Consider the following 7,842-nt stretch of genomic DNA (forward strand, 5'->3'; position numbering starts at 1 on the left):
TTACAAAATTACTTGAATAACCCCAATGGGGTCGTCAAGGAATCCAGTAAGCCATAGCCTATTATAGGCAGGTTGCACCCCTTGTTCATGGCATCCATACACTCTTTTCTCCCATCCAAAACATGTAAATGATAGACCATTATGTGTGTGTGGGAGGGAATAATTATAGATGCCAACCAAAAAAATCTAGAACACACCACTGAATCCAACATGTTAGCTATTAGATAAGATCATGTGGAAACAAACAAACAGAAAAAAAAAAAAAAGAAAAAAAAAATTAATTGACACAATGCTGATGATAGGGCTGATCCACAGCGGTGCATCTGGCTTTGTTGACCAGATGTACCGGTAGCCGTGTTCGGGGGAGGGCAGCCGGGCGGGAAGGTTGATATTGGTAAATGCACGTATTCCTACGGGCTGGGGCGTCAGTGGGGAGTGTTGGGCGGGAGGAGTAGGACGAAGGCTCTACGTCCTCCCGGAGGGGGTTCCTCACTGGCAGGTGAGTCAGTAGGATACAACAGAGCAGTGACAACACAGAAATGTGTGTGAGGAGGAATTAATTGGCATAACAACTAAATTGGGGAGAAAAAGGGTGTAAAAATGTATTGGCTACTCTAAATCTTAAGAAAAACACTAAACAAAAAAACAATAGCGTTTTTGGGCACATGCCTATTTTACAGTGTGTTGGTGAGTAAAGTGGCTACAGCTAGTCTCTTGAGAAAGAAGAATGTTGTAAGTATGTGTTTATTTAAAACAAAACAACAAAAAAATGCTGCTATAGATGGAGGACTGGTCTGATGGGTGCAATTCCCTGGCAGCTCTTATTTGAGCTCTATTTTCAGAGATTTTGGAGTATTTTGGAGAGACAGACAACTGAACAAAGGAGAGTAAAAGACATACAGAGACAAAGAGAGCAACATGCTACTCCAAGGCACTTTTCTAGTTTGACATGAGATTTTTTTGGTCCAGAATTTCATATATGGGCATGCCCATTTTTGACATCACAACTATGTAAGTGAACACAATGACAAACAACTCCAGTCCACAACTCACTCTCATAACAGAGACTGGGTGACTCCTGTCATGTGGGGAGAAAGAACCAGATGAGCGGGTCGTGATCCAATTGCCCCTTTTTCAAGTCCCGCCCCTCTTCGCACCCATTGGTTGCTGTGTCTTGGTTGGACAAAAATCCTTTCTCTCCATCCACTACCACTGAAATAACATGTTTTTCAGTTGCTTCGTATTGTTATTCTGTGTATTCAATTCTCATTTTAAACTTGGTTTCAGTAAAAAGGAACATCTCAGGTGCAGCATAGTGACTGGGCATGTTTTTAAATGTTTTTATTCCTCCAAAAACAATATTTTAGCAAATTCAACATAAACAAGGCGGAACAAGGCAGATAGAGCCTGCTGGTTGGTCAGTCAGGAACCAACCAGAAGGCTGACAAAGGGTGAATTGCAGCCCACCACTACAACCTCCTGTTGCTGTGCAAGCTGCAATGGTTTGACTGGTGGAACTGACACCGACACCGTATTAGGCTGTGCAGGATGTGATTGAATATAAACAGTCACTGTCTCGCCTCTCACACAAACTGACATGCATTGATCCCAAACCCCCCAAGTTCACACCTCACCAACGCTTTAGTGTCACAACAGCGTGTTTTATCAAAGAAACAAGCCTATATGCATATCAATAGAGTTAAAACAACAAAAACATATCTCAGTGTTCAGAATACTCAGCTCTCTGGCGTGATGCCCCTTCCGACCATGAGTCAAGTTCAACTGCTTCTAGTAGCAGCAGGACTCTTACTACGACTCAGACATGCAGTAATCAACTCACACAGTGACATACAAGCCATGCATACATACATACATTTTTTCCTCTCCCTCTCTGGCTCATACTGAAGCCAGCATACAAGGTCAGATTATAGCATTGTTGTTTCTTCCTAAATAGTTTTCTTCCTATTCGTCTGCACTTATTAAGCCAGTTTAATAATCTTCGGAAAATAAAAATAAATCCACACGGCTGTGTGAGATCTCTTATTAGAGATTTTTGAGATCTTCTTTATCTCTTTCGTAGGTTCTTGTATTTTAAGCGGGGAAAGATTAGACCATCAAACTCCAGATTATCGTTTTAGTTCTAGCAGTGTTCAACCTGCTAAGTGCCCGGCTGTTTTAGGTATGGTAGCTTGACTCGCTAAAGCTCTCGCCCGCCCCGCGTTAGGGCGCCATATTGACCGTACCAGGGGGGCCCGGGGGCTCCCCTGAAAGCGGTATGGTAAATACATTTCGGACAGGAGGTCCCCGACCACAGAAAAACGGTTAGAGCCTTAACCCTCACGATGTACACTTTCTATGTCACAGACAAGACCGTTAAGGTCCTCAAAAGATTCTTACAAGACGACCTGTCCTACTCTGTCCAGAGAAACATAGAGACATGGCATGTACGCTACATTTCTCAGAACAAGGCATCTTAACTTCTCAAAACCACAGGCTATATGTCACGTACACAGCGTAGGTACTTCAAACACAGGAAATGCTTAACCACAAAGAGGCCCCTAAAAGCTTGCAAAGTTTCCAGTGCACCTGCAGTCATTTCAACCAGTCAATATTGTTCCTTCTTTAACCAGGCCAAGTGATAATATAATAAGCCTCTGAGTTGTTCAACATAAATTACGTTCTTTTAAATTTCACTATGTCCAACACTGTGATACAGTTTCCTCAACAATTTCCTCATGTCTTTATTTATTTTAGTTCTTAATTTGCATGTCAACACTGAATGAAGCAAAAATCCTGATGTTTATAGGCTACTGTATAGGCTGTGTTATACTGAATATTTGAACATTCAGCAACCACTGAGCCCTGTCGCTGGCCACTCTTGAACCTACCACTTAGCCCCATATACAATGGCAAATAGCAATTATACCAGTAAGACTCCCTAATCGGGAGATAAGCGACCGTAGGTCACTTATCTCCACAAATAGGGCAAAAATTTGTTTTTCCAAAAACTTCCGGATCCATGTTGATGACATGAGTGTAGACATACTGTGTAGTGATTTCCGTGATTTGAGGGGCAAAACTGTAGGAGCAGTGGCCAAAAATGTGTTTTAAAAATCGGCCTGTAGGTGGCGCTAGAAGAGGGCCATGTGAGAAATGAGGGGTGGGGTGTCCGCGTTGCCTTGGCGGACGATTAGGTACCGGCCCCGGCTCTCCCGGACGCTCCTAGCCCGAGTTACGGCATTTTATGTGAGCAGCAGTGGCAGGGGGTCCTCCACTGGGGGCGCCACCACTTTTGCATCCGTTCTGGAGCACCAGGAGTGGGTGGTCCCCGGGAATTCCCCGTGAGCAGCCCCGTTGGGGTGGTCATTTGGTAATTTTTGCACATTTGGTATTTTTTTTACACCTGGGGGTCCCCCAGGGACCTGGGGGTCCCTGGAACTCTGGGGGTCCTTGGAGGTTGTAGTTTGGCAGGCAAGGAGTTTGTGTGGAAATTTTGGCATGGATCGGGCCAACGGTGGCCGAGATATGAGCAGGGCAAAAGTGTGACGTGTGAGGTGTGACGGACTGACTGACGGACGCACGGACACCTCGAGCAGCTTTCTGTAGTAAGTGCGACCTACGGTCGCAATAATTTTTGTGACAGTTTGAAAGTTGTTAATTTGACTGTGGGTTTGTTGTATTGTTCAATAGCAAGGCAAAGTTGCCAGGAAAATGTTGTCACTGTTGAACATAACCACCTTGATTATGTTCTAGAACTTCTAGAACTTTTATGAAATAAAATGTCATGTTGCAGAATCACTATTGTTGTGTCTTAAAACAAAGTACCAGTATGTTTGTTTGGAAAGGCGAACGTCATGGTGACAAATATCTATTGTAGCCTAATACCCAATAATTATACATATATATAAAACTAGAAAATTTGCTTAAACATGTGAACTTTATATGGGGAAATGTAACTTCAAATGTATTGGCTTTGTGCCAACCAGCGCCCACCAAAACAACAGGTTTGGGGGTCTGTTGTGAATTGATTACATGAAACAGTGACCTGTGCATTCAGTCTTAATGTTGGAGCCAAATTGCTCTTCATGTTTATTTTTGTTTTGTTTTAGTTTAAATGAATGGTGTGGACTTGGTAATGAGGATTATGTCATGTCAATCACCCATTTATACCTGGCAGTGGGTGATAGTGGCCATGTGAGCAATGAGGAAGACCACACAGTTTTCGACCGTGTTGATGATATGAATGAGTGTTGCTGGCGGCGTTCAATGTTACTTCAAGTGAGTTTTATGTTACCTGAACAGTTATATCTAACTATTAATTTACAGACTTGAGACGCAGCTCAAGCATACTATGATCAGGTGTGTATCAATAGGTAGAAGCCTGCCAGTTTGTACAAAAACTACACAAATGACAACGCGCGTAGTAGACGTGCACAGAGCTAGCTGAAGTGTGCACTGTTACGGGTGGGGGGGGAGTGTTCCGTTTCCAGGCTGTGCTGTGTGTGACGTAGGACGCAACCACGCCCACTGCTAGAATCGGACTGAAACACCAGTAGAAAACACTCTCCCCACATTAACACACACCCTTTTCCCCAGTAAGCTTGTGGATTTTTCATAGTCCATCCTGATTGGCTAAGATTGGCTTCCAAGTGTGCTCCCTTTTGAGCAAAATGCCTCAAATCCTTTTGGAAAAACCTTTGCCCTGCAGTGCTTTCACATCGGACTATTTTAGCACCACCAGGAGGCCACAATAACATACCTGACCTGGCGGAGACCTGTGCTCGGAAGAGCTCTGCTTCTAGTCACTGATTCTCTCTCTCTCTCTCTCTCTCTCTCTCTCTCTCTCTCTCTCTCTCTCTCTCTCTTTGTCTCTCTCTCTCGCACACACACACACACACACACACACACACACACACACACACACACACACACACACACACACACAAGTCACACAGGATTGTTTTTTTGTTAATGATCTTCCTTGTAGCATGGAAGTAACGTGATGCATCAGCACCAGGGGTGTAATGATACATTTTAACAGCGATACAATACGCATCACGATACATTGTTGACGATACCATATGGACGATAAAAAAGAGTCTAAACAGTAAATAAGTAAGTATATACAAAGAAGGGGCAGGGGAGGGTAGGGTTGGGCTAGGTTAGTTTTTTTACCAGTTGCGAACGGCTGCTGCCTGTAAGTGTTTTTTCAGGGCAATTTTAAAGGATGCTAGGGATCCACACTCCTTTATGGCCTTCGGTAAGGATTTCCACATTTTGGTGGTATAGCAGAAGAACGGGTTTGACCCTTTGTTGGTTTTGACTCTGGGTTGAAAATGATCTGTGGCACTGCCTCTGGTGTTGTAATTATGGACATCCTTAACGTTTATAAAGTATTTAGACAGGTACTTGGGTATCATAGTGGTGAAGTTTATCTTGTACACCAGGCCCATTGCAAGTTGCTGTACTCTGTCATCTACTCTGAGCCACCCCACTCTTAACTGGTTTAGTAGCAGTGAGGTGAGTCTGATAGGGAAGGTTAAGCAGGACCCTAATTAGTTTATTTTGGGCTGTTTGGAGTTTAGTTTTTAGGGCTTGTGGGGCGTCACGATATCATACGTAGTAAAAGAGGGGCTGGATTATTGCACCAGCTATGGTCTTCAGTGTGTTGAAATTGACCATTGGGGCGATCCTCTGTGGGAAACGAGTTTGTTGGTTGATTTTATTTATGACTTTAGAAGTAATCTTTTCGCTGGAAAGATTAGCTTCAAGGATACATCCTAAGTAAGAGATTTCGTTTTTTTGTGTTATGACCTTGTCATCCACTTTGATTGTGAAGTTGTTTACTGCAGCTGTGACTGCCAGTAATTGTTTACATTTAGTTTTGCTCATGTTATAGGTTAATTTTTATTCCATTTGAGTTATCGTACAGTATCAGCAGGATTTCAATGTATCGTAAATATATCGTATCGCTGAGAGTGTATCGAGATGTGTATCCAATCACCTCAGTGATGGAGATCAGCACCCCTAGTGTGTGTGTGTGTGTGTGTGTGTGTGTGTGTGTGTGTGTGTGTGTGTGTGCGCGTTTGTGTGTGCGCGTGTGTGTGTGTGCGTGTGTGCCTCCACCCCTGTGTGTGTGTCTCCCCCCTTCACCCCCTGCCCCCCTCACGCACACGCACGCCGCACATGCAACGCCTATGTGTGTGTGTGTGTGTATGCATTGTAACATTGACTGTACTGGAACTCAAGTGAAGCATCACGACCGAACGTGGTTACGATAAAGATGAAGCCAGCGCTCAGCAGGAAGTTGTGGTGATGCTTTCCAGACTAGCAGAGTCAACTCAAAACTGTAATTTCCTGTCTACAACACAAGCAGAGACAACAGAATTTGTACTGAGGAAAGCACTAATGTAACTAGGAGGAATGAACAACAATGTTAGAGGGACAGCGAATGCATTTTCCGGCAGCGGCACCTGCCGCGACGTCGCCAGACTTGCCGACAACAGCCGCGGCAATGATTCCTATGCCGTAGCAATTATACCTAATCCGTGGCAACGCCGGACAGACCGACAATCGAGCTGCGTCAGCCGCTGTTGCCGAACCTATCCCCCCCCACACACACACACGCACGCAGGCACGCATGCATGCACACACGCAGGCACCATGATCAGCAGTGGACCAACGTGCTCATATAGTCAATTATGTATAAAAAAATGAACGAAGTATTAAAACAGTCATGTCTGCTCTCTCTGGTGGTCGCTTGCTGACCTTCTGGATCTGCTGGTGGACCACCGGGTCCGCCGGGCCACACCGGCAGCCGCCGTAGCCGCCGTCACCTGCCGGGCTTCACCGGCAGCCGCCGCTAGCAGCCGTCACCTGCCGGGCTTCACCGGCAGCCGCCGCTAGCCGCCGTCACCCGCCGGGCTTCACCGGCAGCCGCCGGTGACCCGCCGGGCTTCACCGGCAGCCGCCGCTAGCCGCCGTCACCCGCCGGGCTTCACCGGCAGCCGCCGCTAGCCGCCGTCACCCGCCGGGCTTCACCGGCAGCCGCCGCTAGCAGCCGTCACCTGCCGGGCTTCACCGGCAGCCGCCGCTAGCCGCCGTCACCCGCCGGGCTTCACCGGCAGCCGCCGCTAGCAGCCGTCACCCGCCGGGCTGTCTGTCTGTCTGTCTGTCTGTCTGTCTGTCTGTCTTGGGTCTTCTCCACCTCGCCTCTCCACTTATATCTATCCATTTTACGCACAGCTGTTTTGCGCTGCACGTATCTATCCCGCCACACACACACACACACACACACACACACACACACACACACACACACACACACACACACTGACAAGCGCTGTGGGATTACCTGTGCCCATTTTCCCCTTCGTTTTTACCCCTCCCTAGTCCCAAATATACAGTATATTATATACTGTATATAGGCTTATGCCTTATTGTATTCATTTTATTGTAGGCTATAATAGTTATTGACCATAGCTTAATAGTCTGTTATTTGTATTTCTTTCGCCCGGCCTGGCCGTTTAATTATCCATTTCTACCTTCTCATATCAGCCATATTACATTTTACGCACATTTTACCGACCCCCTCACCCCGAATATAAATATAACCTTCATTTTTCTTTGCAGCTAAATTAACTAAAGGTTCTCCTTAATCGAATTCATCATAGATATGTTTATGTTTCAACACATGTTCTTCATTATTATTATTTAGGCATATGGTTTCTCTGCGCTTGTCATGCGTAAATCTTTGGATTCATTGTGACCAGCATTCTGCTTATGTACTATGCGGATTTTATCGATAACATGTTGGGTTATTCACCACCTCGGCGTCAGGTT

The sequence above is a fragment of the Nannobrachium achirus genome (assembly GCF_963921795.1).
Source record: "Nannobrachium achirus genome assembly, chromosome: 13".
NCBI lineage: Eukaryota > Metazoa > Chordata > Actinopteri > Myctophiformes > Myctophidae > Nannobrachium > Nannobrachium achirus.